At 40.6% G+C, this 20000-nt stretch overlaps 3 non-coding genes and 1 pseudogene across 3 annotated transcripts; all 4 read right to left on the minus strand.

Moving 5' to 3' along the window:
• Positions 1-407: 407 nt before the first annotated feature.
• On the minus strand, positions 408-10366 carry LOC137719865 (protein CURVATURE THYLAKOID 1D, chloroplastic-like; annotated as a pseudogene).
• Positions 1097-1188, minus strand: LOC137721624 (small nucleolar RNA snoR128). Its single transcript, XR_011066694.1, has one exon. It is a non-coding gene; the product is annotated as a small nucleolar RNA snoR128 (small nucleolar RNA).
• On the minus strand, positions 1298-1388 carry LOC137721625 (small nucleolar RNA snoR128). Its single transcript, XR_011066695.1, has one exon. It is a non-coding gene; the product is annotated as a small nucleolar RNA snoR128 (small nucleolar RNA).
• LOC137721623 (small nucleolar RNA snoR128) lies at positions 9363-9454 on the minus strand. Its single transcript, XR_011066693.1, has one exon. It is a non-coding gene; the product is annotated as a small nucleolar RNA snoR128 (small nucleolar RNA).
• Positions 10367-20000: the final 9634 nt, after the last annotated feature.

The following is a 20000-nucleotide window of genomic DNA, read 5'->3' on the forward strand; positions in this document are numbered from 1 at the left end:
GTAATTTTTCTTAAACGTACCACTAAATGATCCGAAAAATCTTACTTTGACGATATGAAGAATTTCTTCTTTGTGCATTGGAGGTGATTCATTAATCGCTTAAAAGAGAAATGATCAACCTCCTTGACGAAGGATAGATAATCTCAACTAAATTAATTCATCTAAACAATGGAAAGAGGAGAGGGTTTAAACCCACCCGGCCGGCAAAATAAACACGCAGGGCAGGCAAAAAACACGCCGGAACCATAAAATTATTGGATCCAAATTCATATGGTCAAGAATCTAAGCCTTCTAAACTAATAATAAACTATATATATATATATATTTGATCTTTACCGAAAGGAAATTAAACTCTACATTCATGATTTTATGCAGGAACAATCTGCACGACATCGCAGTCCTCTATATCAGTCATCGTTCGAACCAAGAACCTGCTGTTTAAGAACTTGGAGTTTAGCAACCAACTCAGCTCTGTTTTCCTGCACAACAATAATCAACATTAAGTATATATTTTAAGGTCTGACTGATTAATAAGTCGACATTTGAAGCTAATAATTTATAGTTACCTCGAATATCAGGTAACGAGAGCTAAACCAGATTGTGTATCCAAAACCCACAATTACCAGCAACTTCGGGAATTGCTTGAAATGGCGAGCAACATCAATATCCCAGAAAAGGGTATTAATTCATAATTGTAATTCAAGAAATTCACATGGAAAGTATGTTTGGTGACATACCAATGGAATAGAATCGATAGCTCAAACGACAGCTGATGCTAACCACAGAGCAAACAAGGCACCACCACTGTATAGCAAAAGGCTGTACGTATCATCACGATCCAACTGCAATTAGTCAAAGTGCAAACCATCAGTACAACTTTTTTATTTTCTTTTGGTAGGAAGTAAAGCATTTTTATGATAGGGTATTTGCAATTGTGTTTAGAAACATGGTTTTATTTATGTTGTAAGCTATTACTTTCTTATATATATCTAAAGATCAACCAAAGACAAAACAGATGTAACAAAATACTTCTACCAAGGGCAATAAGGACAGAACAGAGAACAAATCTGAGTACTGAACCAAATCAAATATCGTGTTGCTCAAGTAACCACTCAGAATCAACAAGATTGTCGAAGTTCCATCGAGCATTCTTAGAAACTCTAAACTGGTACTGAATCATCATCGCAACCATTCACCAACAACCAAAGACAACAAATGAAAAACAAAAACTAACAAAGGGAGTTGACGCACAACAAAGAAAACGAATTTGAAGACTGAACCAGACCAACATGTCAAGTTGCTCGGGTAACCACTCAGAATGATATGATTGTCAAAGTCCATTGAGCATTCTTAGATACTCTCAACTAGTTACTGAATCATCATCACAACCAAAGATCACATAAAATTAATAAAATAAAGAAACTGGTAGAACTCGGGCAAAAATCAAACATGAAATTAGTACAACAGTAAAACAAAGAAAAGGCTACCACGACATTACAATGTATGAAAGCACAAAGCAAGTTAGCTTTTGCTTCCTAACTGTTTGGGCTCAAAATAATAGTATTGGGCCGAGTGTAGGTTTATGTTCGGCCCAAAGCTGTTTCAAATATACTATGGGCTGCCTGGTGGTCCCGGGCCATTCAACAAGGATGGTCGAGGCCTATCGCAAGAAGAAGTAGTTCAGATGAGCAAAAGGGTCGAAGAAGTCCTAGTGCAATTTGGATTCCCGACCAACAATGAATATGGCCTCAAAAAGAGGGTGAGTTCAAAGTCCTAATAGGGGTAGGATTGGTCGAAGTGGAGTTAGAACAGAACAAGAAGTCTCAATCTAGATATGATTTTGACTTGATCTCAAGGAGGATTTGGTGCTATAAATACAAGACATCATGCAACAATCAGAGGACCTCCAATTCAACACACAATTGCCCTGCGCAAAACCTTTCAAACTTCTTGAGATTTTTTTTATTTTCTTTTTCTGCCAACACACCTTCAGTTTAGATAAACAGCACTGTGAAGGCAACCGACGAACACCTTCAGTTTGCATAAACAACACTGTTGCCGTAGAATCAGCTGACTGAAGAGCACCTTCAGTTTGGATAAACAGTACTGCGTCGAGTTCGACTGGTTACCTATCCAAGTCTCGGTAGAGAAGGGTTTCTGAATCCTTATTGGCAGAGGTCATCTTATTAGCCTTTTTGGCGAAGTAAAGTGTTACGAGTTACGACATTCGGCGCATTAAACGCCGAGTGGTTTTATGATTGGATACTCCCAAGTGAGTTTCAGAGTTCAGCATTCTGAGGGCCGAACCACATTTACCATCAAGACACACATTACCTTTGAATACTTGTGTCCATATAGTCTGGTGTCGATTCGACGTGCTTATACTCTCACTAATATAATCATCGTTACCGAATCCGACGCTGACGATTCGTGAACTTCGCAGAACTAGCAGCCTTGTCTTCAGGCTCAAGAATCCAAAGGCCGAGATTTGTTCCTTCCTCAAGTCGCAGTCGCAAGATAAAGAAGTCAGCAACACACTCAACGCAAGATGAACAAATTTTACTCCTCGGCCGACGAGTTGGCATGCCCCGTATTCAACTGAAGGATGTAGTTAGCTTATTAGTTACTCGGCCTGCGCACCACGTAGGCTTTGTAATTTTTAGGATCAACATTTTGTCACGCCCGGTGGGACCCAGTGCTAAAACTACGAAGTTCATATGATATATCAAGATTCCAATCTGGCTCAACGTAGCCGATTGTACGAGCGTCTAAAGGAATTGAAAAAACACAATGAGGAACGAAAAAGATCTTTAGAAGTGGAAAAAATTCTTCGTGGCCTTATAGAGATGCAAAAATCATTCGCTTACATGTTGAGAATAAAAGCTCCTGTTACCCTGCAAAAACAATGGGTAAATGAAGACAGGGCTCAGTTTAATACCTGGCTAGATGGAAAATATTTTCCCTACGTTTTTTACTACAAATCGATTCCATTTGAGGAATGGTTGGTTGAAAAGACTAGGGGCAATTTTCTGCTCCGGCCGTAATCAGACATCAGCCTAAGAAAATTGTTACTTTGGCCGAAGAACAAAGGCCACCAATTTTTTTGGTCGAGGCTGAAAGTGCGGTAGGCTTAGAAGAAAATGTTCAAGTTTCTGAGCCAAAAATTGACTCAAAAAATAATTCGTTAGAAAAGTGTTCCAATGACGAACAAGACCAATTCATGGTTTCAGTTGAACAAACCATGCCAATCAATATGATTATTGGTGATAAAGCCGATATGGAGCAATCCCGTTCGGCTCAGTTGCTCGGGTTAAAAGCTGAAATCGGTGAAATTAATATGCCTGGGGGGCATAATAATTGTCCAACACATTCGGCGGCCGGAAATGAAAAATATTCCGCCGAGTAAAAAATATTTGATGTAAAAAGATCTCGGCTCAGAATAAAACATCGTTGGCCTCCTCCACTTTATGGTTCGGCCACTTTTATTTTCGTTTGCTAAAATATATATATATATATATATATATATATATAACGAATAAATTATTTTCTTAACCATTCAGCTCCTCAGCCGATGCATAAGAAATTAAGGAGGCTACATAGTGGATACACCACGCAGGGTGAATTCGGGACAACATCCTACTTAGTGAATTTTTATTCGGTGAGGAATGCCTATTTTTTCTCAGCGATCAGGGAATGTACATAGGAGAGTTCTTTGCTTTACCGCATCACTTCGTTTTCGGCAATACGAGGGGTTTTTTGACTGCGCTAATTTCCTTAACCATTCGGCTTGCAAGCCGAAGTTCAAGGAAACTAGGGGGCATACGACCTTAAAGACCGAATTGGTTTAGTTCATAAACTACCAATCAACGGAAAATTCTTAAAGAAATACTATCCAGTCATGTGGGAGATGCAAGAATGAATATCATTGTATTGAATTCATAAAAGGACGTACATATACATTCACAAAAGGCTCCTAAAAATTCTAAGGGGTTGAGGGGAGAAAGGTTTCAAGAGTGGCCTTCAACTCCAACCACCTCACTTCGCTTAGTATGATCTCGGCCTGCCTCGTCTTTTTATTGAGTTGAAGCTGTTGGATCTGCTTTATGCTGACTGCGAAAGTCGTTAATCGAGCCTTGTTCGCCTCAAAATCCCTCTCGAGCTCTGAAGCAACAACCGACCTTTGTTGTTGAAGCTCGGTGATTTGATGCTGAAGCTCAGAAATTTGACAATCAAAACCGATCATCTGTGCCTTCTTTGTTTTTATTGCCTCGACCTCTGGCCGGTTGGCTTCATACGCGGTCTTCCTCGTCTTCAGGTTGTCCTCGGCTCGGAGCGCTAGTTCAAAAGTGGTAAAATGTTGCTGAGTCCACTTTAGGAGATCGGACAAATAGGCAACATTTTCCATGCTCAAGAAACCACCATTTACGAGGTCGTTCAGGCACTCCCCTACAGAGTCGAAGCCCTTGCACTGAAGGACCTGAGAGGTAGAAATGGATAATAGCTCCTGCAGCTTAGCAAAAGCTTGAGACTCAACCACGGTCTCCTCTAGTTCGGCCGAGGCAGCAGAAGAACCAGCCGCGCCAGTGGTGCTCTCAAGAAGAGCATCAAGCTCGACCTCCCACAAAGGCTGCATAGAAAGAGAAAATTTGTAAGCAAAAGGAAAATTATATGGGATGCATAACGAAGGGAATTTGCTTTTAAACCTGCCGAGAGAAACTTCGGCCATGTCCTTTGGTTCATTGCTCGAACCTAGAGAGCTTAATGGCCGAACCCAATGTCTAAGACTGCTTCTCAATTCACGCGACCGATAGAGTTTATCTACGTTTGATGGCCACTGAGGTGGCCAGGAAATGTAGATAACGCCATTCGGTGCATAGAATTGTCGGTGAAATTAACGATTGGGCACTTGACATTTAATATCTTCCTGAGTTCAGACGCGTGATAGTAAAATTAATGAAGAAAGGGGATCGAGCCTTACAAAAGCCAAGGTAACTTCTTATGGAGAAATGTTGAGGTTTTCATCTTGTGGATGGAGCGACGTTTCTACCGTCGCCTCAGGCTCAACTAGGGGTCTTTTCCCACGATCGACCATAGGAGGATCTGGTTGAACAGCCACCTCGACCGCGGGGGGAAGATTGGCGGAAGTAGGTCTGGTTGGTCAAGGGCGACTCGCTAGCGGAATCTCGTCACCCTAGTCACTCTCATCGTCCTAAAATAAAAAAACTATTAAGATTTGTAAATTTGATAAAATGAAGAAGGGTTATTAGCAACATAGTCATACCTTTTCCAAGATTATCGTTGAATGTTTCTTCAGGAAATTTGTCCCGACGGGTGGAGTTATTTTCTCCAGGGCAGGCGCAGCCGTTGGCCCTAGGATTACAGGTCATTCGACAAACGGAGCAATCCCTAGATCAGCCACGACCCCAGAGACGGTCCAGGTTGCTTTGTATGATGCCGTTGGCAGTTCTTCCGTTGGGGCTTGGACGATCGGGGCAGGGGGAGAGTTGCTAGTTGCGGTTATCTTAGTAGTGTGGCTGGAAATCACGTGGATCTCACATTCCCCCTTCTTCACCAAGTTCTTGATGTGTTTTGAGTGTTGGGGAGCTTCGCTGGCTACTTCAGCTTCCGGACGAGGCCGTTTACCTTGTGAAGGTTGCACGGCAGTTTTGCTCCTCTTAGAGAGAACAGATTTCTTCTTGGCTGTAGCTGCGACGATCAAGTCTGCTTTTTTTGATGACCGACCATCTAAGAAAACGAGATCACATTAGCAAGGATTAGTGATAATAGAAAAAAAAAAAAGAAGAAAAGGTAGCTGTCTACCTCGGGTCGGCTCTTTGGATTGGGGAGCAGAGATTTTCTTTGGCCAATCGCTGAAAATTTTGTCGGTGACATTTTCGACTGCAACCCCAAAGAAGGCTCCAGTGTACTCTTCCCACCAGTCGCCAAAGGTGTCTGTACCGAGAGATTCAGGAAGAGTTAGTCGGAGGCGAAATATTTTACACCGATCCTGAAACTCTTTCTTAGAGTCTTTGCACTCCCTTTTTGATGAGCCAGAAAGACGTTCTCGATTGAGGAGGGAACGGAAAGTGAGTAGAGGTACTGAACAACCTTGAAGGTATTCGAGTTATTAGGTCGTGAAGTGGGGGTGGTAGACTTCCCAACTCACTCGGCGAGAATCACACCAAGGGGAAGGTCGCGTGCTAGCACAATCGAGCCCCAATTCTGGCGAAGGGCAGCATCTTCACTTTCACTCCAGGCTGATATTGGAAGCCTGATAGAGCAAGGGTACTCTTGCCAACTACACACTAAAAATTCGTCGTCGGAGAGGATTTTTAGGCCGAAGAGGTACTTGAAGACTTCTTCAGCCTGGTGAGGAGGCGGCGACCGAGATGCCAACTGAAGGCCGAGTGAGGTAGTAGGTTGGAAGGTAGAGATGTCTGGCCGAAGTGTGGCAAAATAGACTTGTAGCCAGAGTTGGAAAGCCCAGAGGGGGCCGTTCTGGTTTGGGTCAATTTTTTCAATAGTCGCATCGGCCAGACAACAGAGAAGATTGGCGAGAATGGCCGAGCTAAGCGCTAGAGTATGACGACTGGCCAAGGCTTCGGCCACTGGCATGTTCTCAACCAAACACTTCTTTGACCGGGTGCTACAAATAAATTTGTTGTACCAGTAGAATAGGAAGGCTTCGTGTTCTCCATTCCGAAGACTTGCCTCGCCTCGGCCAGCGAAATGGAGGATGAGGGTGTTGTAGTTGAAGAAGTTCTTGTGTAGCTTTTGAACCTCTTCTTTCGAAGGCTTTTGACCATCTCGACTCAGTGTTTTGACAGCTCGATTGTTGAAGAGCGCCTTAAGGTCGAGATTTGACGGGCGTCCAAAAGAGAACGGTATCTATCGGGATGCCATAGGGAGGAGTCCCAAGAATAGCCGAGCACCAGAGACTCAGCGTTGCCAGAAGGAGTTTTTTATCCATGGCTAGCTCCATGGTTGAGAGTTTGATGGCATCGTAGATACTAAGAGCTTTCCACTTTTGGCCGAAGAAATTTTCCATTCGGACGACCCAAGCCGCCCAGTTGGCATTGGTCGTAGGCCAGGCTCCTTGGGGCTTCTATAAGTCCCACTTTGACCAGTCGAACCCTTGTAGTAAGGGTGTTAGGCAGTGAGCCTTGAAGAGGTTGGTGATGGACGAAGGTATTGCATCCTTGAAGAGTGGCCCTAAGATTTAATGAGTAGTGCTCAGGTTACTCTCGAAGTGCAGGGTTTTGATGGCGCTCCGGTCGATGAAGCTCTTGCATTTGCTGCATTCGTCGTTGAGCTTGGAAATAAAGGTGTTGGAAGTCATTTTGGAAAGCCTAGGAGAGTTTTAGAGGAATGCTTGGGAGGATTTCTGGGATAAGAGTTTGTTTTTTTTTGGGATTTCGAAAGCAAAATGGCGGAGAGATTTTTCGAAGGTTTCTGGAGGCATGAAATGTATGAATGGGAGGATTTCAGGTATTTATAGGCATTTCAAAAGGAAGATCAAATGATTGATCTTCAAAAACGTTAGATTTTCAAATTTTAGGGCAAAATTGACTGGGCAAATCCCTAATCATTTTGGATATTTTGGGACTCTCCTAGGATAGGATCGAGGTTTCCGTGGTTCAAGGATGCATGATTGCGTGCTGCAGCGGAATCAATGTATTAATGTGGAAGAGACGTTTCGGCTGGCGTATGTTTTTGAGGATCATGAATGAGGGCTGCTAGGTTAATCAAGGGATCGACACGCGGCAGGACGTGCAGGAGAATTCGGGTTGTATGATCACACTTCATAAATGCGCTCGATGGATGAAACGTGTGAGGCTTTTCGTTATCCCATGGGTATCTCGTAGAGTTTGTTTCTTCAAGGTCGAAATCGGCTAAGGATTCTTGGCCAAAGACCTTAGAAGCAAGGGGCAATGTTTGGGCCCAAAATAATAGTATTGGGCTGAGTGTAGGTTTATGTTCGGCCCAAAGCTGTTTCAAATATACTATAGGCTGTCTGGTGGTCCCTGGCCATTCAACAAGGATAGTCGAGTCTTATCGCAAGAAGGAGTAGTTCGGATGAGCAAAAGGGTCGAAGAAGTCCTAGTGCAATTTGGATTCCCGACCAACAATGAATATGGCCTCAAAAAGGGGGTGAGTTCAAAGTCCTAATAGGGGTAGGATTGGTCGAAATGGAGTTGGAACAGAACAAGAAGTCCCAATCCAGATATGATTTTAACTCGATCTCAAGGAGGATTTGGTGCTATAAATACAAGACATCGTGCAACAATCAAAGGACCTCCAATTCAACACACAATTGCCCTGCGGAAAACCTCTCAAACCTCTTGAGATTTTTTTATTTTCTTTTTCTGCCAATACACCTTCAGTTTGGATAAACAGCACTGTGAAGGCAACCAAGGAGCACCTTCAGTTTGGATAAACAGCACTGCGTCGAGGTTAACTGGTTACCTATCCAAGTCTCGGTCAAGAAAGGTTTCCAAATCGTTATTGGCAGAGGTCATCTTATTAGCCTTTTCGGTGAAGTAAGGTGTTACGAGTTACGACATTCGGCGCATTAAACGCCGAGTGGTTTTACGATTGGATACTCCTAAGTGAGTTTCAGAGTTCAGCATTTTGAGGGCCGAACCACATTTACCATCAAGACACACATTACCTTTGAATACTTGTGTCCATATAGTCTGATGTCGATTCGATGTGCTTATACTCTCACTAATATAATCACCGTGATCGAATCCGACGTTGACGATTCATGAACTTCGCAAAACTAGCAGCCTTATCTTCAGGCTCGAGAATCCAAAGGTCGAGATTTGTTCCTTCCTCGGCCGCAGTCGCAAGATAAAGAAGTCAGCAACGCACTCAACGCAACATCAACAAATTTTACTCCTCGGCCGAGCTCGGCCGACGAGTTGGCATGCCCCGCATTCAACCGAAGAACGTAGTTAGCTTATTAGTTACTCGACGTACGCGCCACGTAGGCTTTGTAATTTTTAGGATCAACACTAACATATAACGAAACCGGGGATCCTTGGAACCATAAATTTTTAGGTTACCAGAAAACCAAATAACAAGGTAAAACAATCACATTAAAAAAAACAATACAAGCAACCACATCCCTGATTCTGAAATCCAATTTGATGTTTTACAATAAGGGATAGTGCCAAAAACCAACCTTCATGTGAACAATGCATTTTATTAGTACACTATTAGACTTTCCATGTGGTGGAAAATACAAAAAGAACGATGGAAATGCAATTTCAAATGACAAAAAAGTACTGAGGAACATATCTTGCTGAGGTAAACACTCATGAAATCCTTCACCAAACCACCAAATTTAAAATTTTGAGTTGCTCAGGTAACCGCTCAGATCGACATAATTGTCGGATTTCCATCAAGTATTGTTGGACACTCTTAAGTTGTTACTGAATCATCATTGCAACCAAGTTTTCAATTCCACAATGTTAATTGCAAGAAATTTGAACCAAACAAATACAAGTTATGAAGCTTGATCAATCCACAAATAAAATCTGTACAATCCGCTATAAACAGAACATGTTTTTGCATCCGACCAATTGCTCATATAGACATTGAAATGCATGTACTACTTCTACTTTGATATATGTATATTAACATCTACATAAAATCACAAACCTTTAAGTCGAGGTTATTGAAATACTCGAATATTTGCATTTGGCCATCTGTGTCCGCATTTGCATCTTCTTTAACTTCTTCTTCAGTCCAAGTTCGATTGTAAAGATTGTTTTCAGGGGGCACAATACCTTCCAAGGATACTTCGCTGCCGTGCTCTTCGGCAACATAAGGATTGGCCCCACTTGGAATTTCTTCTGATGTTGCTGCTCTTGCCAAAAGCAATCCTGAAAGAAAAACACAAAGATAATGCTCCCATAAGCAAGTAGCCACTTATATCAAACAAAAACACCAAACAAAGCCGAATAATTTCCAAAAAGGCCAATGTGAACGAGAAAAATAATAAAAAATAACCCCCAATTGAGAAAACTTCCCAATTCGAAAGCAATAAAGTTGAATAAAACGAAAAATCAAAATACTTGAAATTAAAGCAGCGACAAAAACAAGAAAAGAATATAAATTTATGGAAAAAGAGCCAAAACCCTAGCTAGGAAATTAATGGTGTTTGTTGGGATTTGGATACCAAATGTTAAGGGATAAGGAACGTACAAGAGTGAAGCCAGAGAGGGTTAAGTGAGAGTGGGATTTTTCTAAGAGGGAGTGAAGGTTTGGAGCAGAGGTTGGTGGTGGGGTTTGTGATGAGATGGTGGCGGTGGTTATTGAGGTTGGAGATAGCTTGGGGAGTGGCTGTAGAAAGCTCCATTTTTGTTGTTGACAATATGAAGAAGTTGGGTGAGATGCCACCACTATATATGAGTGAGGTGTGCTAGGGTTTTTGGGTATCTCTACGCCCAGGCCTATGTTTGATGTAGTTTTTATGTTTGGTTTGGGTATCTCTAGCCCACCACCTCGCCCAAAACAAATGAAAATATAAGAAAACACACTCTATTATAAATGATGTAGATTTAATGGTGTGTTACTAATATTAAATAAACACGTTAATTAATACTGAAATAATAATTCAATCTTCAACTTTCATATCATTTAGTTTATAAAATTTTGTCTACACATTAATCTCCCTAGCATTACCCATAATATAAATGGTCGCTCAGCAATATAATTTAGTAGTATTTTTCTTCACTTGTATTTGAAATGTCTTAAGTTTTTATCTCGTACATGATGAGTTCGAAAGAAAAAGCCCACTTGGAGGCCTTTTTCTTGGTACTGCGTCAAAATCAATTATATGTGAAATTGTTCAAATGTGTCTTTAGGCAGTCATCTATCAATTATTTGGGGCACACAATCTCAGTTGCTGGTGTGGCTACGGATGGCTCCAAAATTCAATCTATTTCCAGTTGGCTGTCACTTGCTACTATTAAGGAATTGCATGGATTCTTAGGATTGGCAAGTTACTGCATGAAATTTGTGAAGGATTTTGAGTCAATTTGCTCGCCCATTGAATCACTTTCTCTAAAAGATAACTTCACACGAGGCGAAATATGCTTTCCAAACTCTCAAATGCACTCGGACGATTACTGTTCACTAAGACAATAATTGTCAACAGCCCAATAACTTTAAAACCTTCTCCTCTCCTCTCTCTCTCTCTCTCTCTCTCTCTCTCTCTCTCTCTCTCTCTTTAAAACAAAAAAACCATCTCCAAACCATTGGGCTAAAATAAGTCCTGGGGAGAGAATATATATTTGGGTTAGATTCTCCCCAGAAATTAAGCCTAGCTTCAATTATTCTGAACCCACCAAACTATCATATTTCAATCCTTTTGTTGTTTTTTACTTATAATTCAACCGTTGTGATCAAATGAAATCAACTCTAACGGTAAAAAGAAAGAAAAAAAAAAGATTTGATGGCCCAAAATTAAATAAAACGTCTAAAATAATTTAAATTAAATTCACTTAAAACTTTATAAATACCTATGTATTTGTATGCTTTTTAATTACTTATCAGAATTTAAATATTTTTAGATTAAAATGTCCATAAAAATAAATTAGGATAATCTACATAAAATTTATTTTCAAAACATTTACCAAAAAAAAAAAAAAAAGAAGGCCAAAATTGTTGTAGGCATAATTTACTAAACGATTATGGAGGCCATAGAGAGGGGTGCGGCAATAGTAGAGAGAAAGAGAGAGATGTGTAATTGTGAGGTGTGTTCTATTCCACCCGATTGTGCCTTTATTTATAGTGGTAGGGAAGGTTAATTCCTTACCCTTTTAGGATTACAACTCTAATAGGATAATATCTAGTCTAAAAGATATGGTAGAATCCCAGAAGGATATCCTAGATATGTTAGGATTTACACAATCACATTCCTAATCTAATAGAACTGCAACACTCCTCCTTAAGTGTGTAAATACTTAAACAAATGGGGCATCTGGTCTTCAGTGATGAAGTAAGTACAATAGATGAAGTCATCGGCACAATGAGCGAATGCAAGTCTCAAATCAACTGAAGAATGCATAAAAGGTAAAACTCACAAAACCTTGCTATGGTAAAACCCATAGACTAAGGATAAAAGTGAGAAGTTGCATTATGTCAAAACTATACGTCTTCTGGATGCAAGCAGAAGAGCTCACAAGGGTATGATTAGCCCAGGATGGGTGCCTTGTTAAAACCAAGTTAGGTAGCAAAAACCCAGTGGGAAAAATGCTCTAATCGTAGGGCAAAAGAGTACATTAAGATCAAGTGAGCATACTTATGGATACTTCCCTTGAGTTTGACAGAACTTTCAAATGAGAACTACAAGCATTGCATATGAATAGTTAGGCATACCAATTCCTCGAACAAGCTTCTAAAAGGTTAACTTTGGCAATGACGTCGTGTAGAGGTCGACAAGGTTGTCAAGAATCGGTTTGCATGACTTCAATATCATGATGCTTTGTTAATGTAAATGTAAACGCAATATGTCTTGGTGTTGATTTTGTTGATATATCATGTCTTGGTCAGGTGGATACATACGACATAGTTTTCATGAATCGTCGTTAGAACTCAACGATAGATGAAAAACAACAATTACTTTGAATATACTCAACAAGAACTCCTAGCCATGTCTCATGTGTGGTGTAGTGAAGTGATGTAAGTCTTGGAATGATTCGAAGATTTCACAACTAAGGTCATATCGTGGACCTCCAAGATATTGCAATATCCCTTAACGGTAAAGACATAACCATTCCAGGATTTTGCATTTGCTGGTTTGATAAGTAACCAGCGTCAACATAATAAACAAGGCAAGCGTCATTCCAAGGATCAAGGGGTCGGAATCGCTCGAGATGTGTTGGGATTTGCCCAAATTCGTAGTACCTTCAGGGTACGTCTTTAATACAAACTAAATGGTTGCATGTAGGCGCGGTGCTGCATCTTTACTAATAGATCAACAGCGAAAGAGATGTCATATCTCATATAATGAGCTAAGTACAACGAAGCGCAAAGTTGAACTTAGATATGGAACTTCGGATTCCATAACCTCTTCAAGGGTCTCATTTGCATATAACGTATGGACAATCATAGGTATACTCAAAGGTAACACCTTCGGGGTGTAGTTCGACTGGTAGACCAAAGTACCGTCAGAACAACACTTGAAGTTCAAGTCAAGGTGTAAACGAGTTTTCCCAAGATCCTTCATCTCAAATTCCATCTTCAGGTGCGAGGTAATTTTCTCAAGCTCTTCTAGAGTCTTAGTGAGATTCATGTCAACAATATAAACTGTAACTCTAGCAATTTGGAATAAGACTTTATAGTTTAACATGTAAGGGCATAATTCATATCCCTAACTGATCAAATAATCACTTAGACGGGTATACCACATTTGCCAGATTGCTTCAATCCTTAAGTGAACACTTCAAACAAGTTGAGAGGGTGTTCCTTGGTTTGGAACTATTTGAACCAGTCCATGTAATTCTTCTGGAACTTACATGTAAATTTCCCTATCAATATCCCTATAGAGAAAACACTAAGCACATTTCATAATGCTGTTATCAATCATAGGACGTTTGAGATAAACCTTGCGTCGTAAGGTGTGCATCATATCACACTATTTCATTCATCTCATAATGCTTCCTTTCCCACTTATAACACAACAGGGTTACCTTGGGCAATGTAAGAACGATAGGTCCAAAACACACTTTGGTAAGGAATTTGACCTGAATTGTAATTTCAGTTGTCCAATCAATTCTACGTTGTCACTTAATCAACGGAACATGGTTCAATATTGTGGATGTAAATTTCTGCCCTCTCCTTCTTGGACGAAAATGCACCTGCAAAATAATTAACACCTAAGATCAAGGCCAAGAACCTCACGCGCCCACGATGAATAGGGGGCTTTGGCCGAAGAATCTTCAATGCCAAAGTTAGAATTAGAGAGAGAAAATGTTTAGAGAATTTTAGAAGAGAATTGGACTTAGGTTTTTGGAGAAATGAAGGGCTATATATAGGGGTGTGGCCGGCCCTATTTGGAGAAGTAGGGACCGGCCATTTATGGTGGAAATTGGCTCTAATTGCGAGATATTATGTCAAATCATATCTTGCAATCAATTAAGAAATTAATCAATTAATTAGGAAATTAATCAATTAATTTTGGTAATTAATCTCAATTTGAAAAGAATAATTGGGAGTTACCTTGTGGGTGTGGATTTGATGAAGTGTGATGATAGGGTTTAAAAGAATACCATTTTGATCACTTTTGACCTCGATTGAGTTGTTATTAACTGTTGCATGAGCGTGGGAGTCCCGGTGTGACTTAAGGGTAATTTTGTCTTTTTCACCCAAAAGTTTGCGTGTCGCCTCCATATTTTTCTTGATTATTTTTTGTTCTGCAGATATCGTTGCTTTTCATTTGTGTCAGTAGCTACTGTATAAGTGAAAAGATCATTGATGGTAATCTCATTTCAATTCCATTAACTCATCCAAGCTAGTATACTGGACCAAGAACTTCAACTCTCAGGAGTAATCCGGATTAATCTCATGAGATGGAAATGATTTGAGACAGTGATTAGTATGGATTCATTGTTGTGCCATGACCTTCTTTTTCTAGGGAAGTGAATCCTATGAACTAAGTGATCTGTCGTGCTCTAGGCCAAGATAGATTGATTAGCTATCTGCCAATGTACCGAACCGTCTAATAGGGGCGGCACACCTTTGGAGGATGTTGACTTGACGTCCGTTAAGTATGTCTATCCTTGCAGGCAAGTTTGTAGCTGGTATATGATCTTGTCACTTTAGCTAGATCAGAGGAATGCGTTTGGAGCCACATTCTGAATGCTAGAATACATCGCACTTGCTTATCACACTTGTGCGGTACGGGGATCGAAATTAGACATAATGGGTAACGTCTATGCAAATTCACACCGTTCTACAGGAACATTGATGTTTTTATCTCCCTCTAACGGCAAGAAGACTATCTCATTGAAGTGGCAACCCATAAATGAGCGGTAAAGAGATTGCGTGCAAGGGCTTTAAGAGAGCTAGTGTGAAGGAGAATCATAATCGACAAAGATTCACATCCTTCGTTGAGGACCTATATTGGTACATTGCGGCGGTGCAACTTGGCACATGGAATGCACACCCAAAATGTGTAAATACGAAGCGTTAGGTTCATACCCAGTAACCAACTGTAACGTCAAATAGGTTGGGTGGCAATGGGCCTCAAGGCGGACTGACATAACTGCGTACAAGATTGCAAAGCCCTAGGCAGAAACTGAAAACTTGGTACGTTAACCAAGGTCTGGGTGATCATTCAAATTGCACTTTATGATCACGATGTGAGGCTATTTTGGGTGAACATGGGATTTCAATGTTCAATTATAAACTCAAAAGATATGCAATACTTTATTGAAAACCATCGATATAAACTTTCCGGCATTATCCAGTCTCCCGAACTTTAAGGGATAAGTAGGGTGGTGAACCCTTAAAATCCGCCAGGAGGTTTAGCAGCAATGTGTGTGAACAAACATGTGACCAGTTTGTCGATTCATCAACCAAAACCATAAGTATTTATATGGTACGCATTTTGGTTAGATTAGTCCACATATATTCCCTTGAATCCACTGTGAATAATGGTGATTTCATATCTTTGCGAGGAATGATATAAAGATCCAATTTATCAACGAGAAGGCTTGGCAAAGTGTGCTTGTAAGCATAATATCCTTACTTCGGGTAAGGAGATGTATAGCGGCATCATTGTTCGACCTAAGTGTCCCAAAAGGTCATGCCCAAGCAAGTAAACTGCTCAATCACCAGGCTCCAGGCCAGCCACATGTGGTGTGTTCCCAGTTGGGAGACAGCCCATTGGCCTCAAAGCAAAGCTTCAGGCTCATTTTTAGAGGTGGTGCAAAGTTATTTCACTCTATTTTCTTCAGTGGTTTCATTCATGATCATTGTCATCTCGAATATCCTTTAAAACTCAACAATGTTGTTTTGGAACGAGGAGAATATAAGGTCCCTAACATGGTAGTACCATTCATATAATGAGGAGCGTGCTAATGCTCTTAATCAGGTTGGATAGACCTGAAGTCGTTGTTAGATATGTGATTCAGGTGTAAAGTTAGTGTGTGTAGTATCGCATTCATCCAGACAACTAACTTTCCCACATTCCTACCTAATCACATGTTTAATTGAATTCAGTCACATGTATACAAGAAACATGATTCAACTAACTCGTATTCGATGACAATATCAATAAGATTATCCATAACTAAAAGAAACATGTTCACAAAGTAAATGGTTTACAAAGGGGATTTGGCCAACAAAGCCATCCATGTCAAAATTCTGCTCTTTTAATGGTGTTTGTTGGAGAAAAATCAATCTCACATATTGACTACGAGAATGGTACTCCTTAACAACATTGGTAAGGGCACGAATAGGTGCATAACCAATGATCTATTCCGTCAAGACGGAAGTAGATTTTGCAAGGTTAAGGTTTGAAAATGTTATCCCTTATTCTTGAAGTTTTAAGTCTTAGGTGCCAAGGATCATGCTTCGGGCATGATGCCACCCCTTACCAGGCCCTAATTCTACCATATATTGTAAAAACAAACTCGAAATTGGATTGTGAGAGGACAGACCTAGACTTAGGTTCGGTAAACTCCAACCGAAGCTGGAAGGGTCTGTTTGGTAAGCCTCTGTCGAAGCAAAGCGTACCGTTCGGTGCATCTTTGCCAAAGCAGAGCATGTCCTTCGGTGCATCCTTGCCGAAGCAAGGCACCATTATTTGATAGGCTTTGATCGAACTGGGTTAAGCCATTCGGTAAACTCCAGTCGAACTGGTTTATACCATTCAGTAGACTCTAGCCGAAGCTGGGTTTATACAGTTTTTCTTTCATGTTTGCGGTAGTAATCAGACCCGAGAATTTGATAAACTTCCACTTTCAACATTGTTGCTTCAGGAGTGAGTTAGAAACAAGGAAGGACGAGACAAGTATTCTCCAGTCAAAATTCGATCGGATTTATAAACTTCAAAATTGTACTCATTTATGAACGTAATCATGGTGTGCTTCAGGCAATGTTTTTCATGATTAGACAGTCCGTAGGAGCAAGCCAAAGAGCCATGGAATCCTCGTTCAGGAGGTATTTCCGTTTGTAATGCTTCGGCATAAGTCTTCGAGTGAAGATCATAGCGGAGGCTTATGCAGCTTTTCCATGCCATTGTTGGCTGCAATGGTTTCTCAGCTTTTTGATAGTCAAGTGGAGATTCACATCTTGTGACCCACGTAAAGTGGTTTTTATTAGAAACTTCCAAATAAGGGAAATCGAACTTGTGACAGTTCGACAATCTACTGAATTGGAGGGAACAAGATTGTGATTGGTGTTATGGGAAATAAAACATCCATAAGCATCAAAGTTAGAACATTCGGGTTCTAAGACCTGGTTTAAATGAAAAATGTCGGGTTTTTATGGGTGTATTGTTTTAAGAAAACTTTGGGTTTCAAAGGCACTAAATTTGAAACTACATGTTCAATTTAGTTTATGAACGGTTAGTTCATAAAAAAGAGGTTCCTGCAAGAACACAGAATGCAATATGCTGATTTAAGTGTAGTGGATTTGAGTTGCTTCAGGAACTCAAGTGTGAACCCTTCAGGACTACGAAATGATGTCAGCGATTCAAAGAAGAAAAATAAATTATTGAATCGTTAATGTCCAAAAGTGATATTTAGGTCAATAATTTTGGATTTCTTGTCAGATTAATGGATTGCTGGTCACTTTTAATAAACTCAATAAATCGGGACCATACAAGGTCGATCGTGGAAGCAAAATAATGACATTCAGGTCTTATTAGCTTCAATTAGCGATGGGCCAAGTGACAAGTGAATTATAGCTTAATTAGCATTAACCAAAAACATCCCAAAAATATTTAGATATGGTTATGAAGCGGGAATGCAAAAAATTGGCATTAGGTTCGAAAAAATCGTAGCGCAACTCGGTGGGCTGGTTGTCGTGTGCAAGGAAAGGCCCTAAAGGCCTATTGGGCCTCGAGTTTGGCTGCAGGCCACAAGCCAAGGAACTGGGTAGCCCAGTAGCAAACTGCTGGCGTTTTTGGGCCAAATGGTGCATGGGAGCAAGCACAGCCGAAGCTGGCTTGTGGGTCAGCACACGCAAGGTCCAGTCGAAGCTGGGCCTGGGTCTTTGAACTGTGGGATAAGCCCAGCTTATAGAGCTGGCTGTGGTACATTTGGGTCGGGCCGGTAGCAAGCCCAACAAGCCAAAGGCTTGTGGGTTATGGGCTCGAGTTGGACCATAGGTTATCCAACCTAGGCTGAAGCTTGGTTGGTTTCCAATAGGGCAGCGAGCCCAAAGGGTTGTGTGCCTTGTCCAAGTGTCAATACAACACCGTTTCCCCACATAGTTGGGCTTCAGGCTAGCGTGGTGGTCCAGCATGGTGTCATGGTGGTGCGGTGGTTCAGCATGCTTTTCCTCATCTTTTAATTACCTTGCATCATTCTCATGGTCCTACATATTAAGATTAGTATAATATAGGTCAAAATTAAACAAGTTAGATATAATTATTATAGAAAAACACTAATCGGATAAATCACTAGAGAAAAACACTGGCCGACTATATATAATCAAAGCTCATTAAACATGGACTTTTGAACAACTATCACTTACAATTTCAGCTCCATATCTTTCATTCATGTGCTCCGTGAAGCTAAATATTGTGGATGCTTTAGATCATATGGGGCAATTGTTTACGGATAATCAATTATGGTTAAAATCTCTTCCTCCTCAAGCAAAGTCGGCTTGATTATGGAACTTCACATGACCTTTTTATCTTAGGTGATTTCTCTTTGTCAATTTTTATTTTCATCTAATAAAAATTAGCAAAGATGAATTTGAACACATTATTGCTAACCCATTGTGAGGCTTAGCCCACTCCCTTACCATTTTTTTTTTTTTTTTTGAGAAAAGATGACGGTGTATTACTGATAGACAGAGGCAAAAACCAAAGTCCAAATTACAAAACAATCTAAAATCCAAGAAAATAAAGAGTACCTCCCAGCATCATTACATACATTCCTCAACAACGAGGTCCAAATTAAACGAAATGGGAGAAGTTAGCCATTCACAATCACTTCCGTTAGATAGACTATAGCGAGCCAATCGGTGTACAACGCAGTTGGTTTGGCGACGAACATGGGTACAAAGATCATTAATGATTGTAGGAAAAAGGACCTTCATATCCTTAATTATGTGACCAATCGAAGATAAGTTGGTAGAAGAACTTCTTAAAGCCTTAAAGGTCTAAAGAGAATCACCCTCAATTAACAGATTATCAAAAACCTAGACATCGCCTAAACCACTCATGCCCTTGCTGCAAGTGCTTCCGCATGTAAAGAAGATGAAACATTAGAGAAATTTGTAAGAAAACAGCCACAAAGTTTCCCAATTCATCACAAACAATGGTGCCCACCCACCAACACCTTTATCCATGTTCTATGCTTCGTCAAAGTTAAGTTTTAGGCGACCAGATAAGGGGGGCAACCCATTTGATAGCGTGCGAAGCCGAAATGTCTAGAGAGTCACACTTACCATTCCCAAGCATTGTATTTCTGCAATTCCAAATTCCCCAGCTAGTGACCATCATTAATTCGAATTTTGTCGAAGGAAGGGAGGTCACCAGGTTAGATGCCCATTCAGAAAATGAGGGATAGCCAGCTAGCTGCGGTAAGTATCCTAGGGAGGACAAAAGCTAAACAGCGTGCAAAGTGACAATCGCAGATGATGTGGGAAGTAGACTTGCCATGGGAATTGCATAATGGGCATAATAGATCATTTGCGATATGCTTGGAGGCAAGATTACATTTAGTAAGCACGATGTTCCTACACATTCTCCAAAAGAAAACTCGAACCTTGCGGGGAACATTTGCTTTCCATAGGGCAGTCCACATGAG

Source organism: Pyrus communis, chromosome 1, assembly GCF_041283825.1.
Source record: "Pyrus communis isolate YQ-2024b chromosome 1, ASM4128382v1, whole genome shotgun sequence".
Classification (NCBI taxonomy): Eukaryota; Viridiplantae; Streptophyta; class Magnoliopsida; order Rosales; family Rosaceae; genus Pyrus; species Pyrus communis.